A 422-nucleotide genomic window follows, 5' to 3' on the forward strand; every position below is an offset into this window, starting at 1 on the left:
CTAAACAGACTAGAGGGCACTGTTTCTGGAAAACAAATGAAAGTATTTTTCATTTAGGCTTTTTTCTTCGCCATCATTCTTCCCTGTGGGTTTTCTCCCTCCTTTTTTGGTTTGTTTCTTGTTCAATGGTGGCATTTGCTGACTTAGGCCAACCCCTGACGACTGCGTGGAGGTTGATATATATACATCTTTTTTTGTGTGTGTGTGTTCTATATTTCAGTGTGTTTTCTCTAATTTTGCAACTCCTGTATATGCAAAACTAACTTAAATTCTGTAAATTGCTTACAGTCTGTGTGATATAACTTCAGAGTAGACATACTTTGGTCCTCATGCAAGCCAGTTTTTAATCTTACCTGTATGTCGTGCCACCAACAGACATCTTTATTTCCTTTCTTGACAAAACATCACTTTTCAGTTTGTAA

This window comes from Rhea americana, unplaced genomic scaffold (assembly GCF_003343005.1).
Source record: "Rhea americana isolate MKP2758 unplaced genomic scaffold, rheAme1 scaffold_170, whole genome shotgun sequence".
In the NCBI taxonomy this organism is placed as follows: Eukaryota; Metazoa; Chordata; class Aves; order Rheiformes; family Rheidae; genus Rhea; species Rhea americana.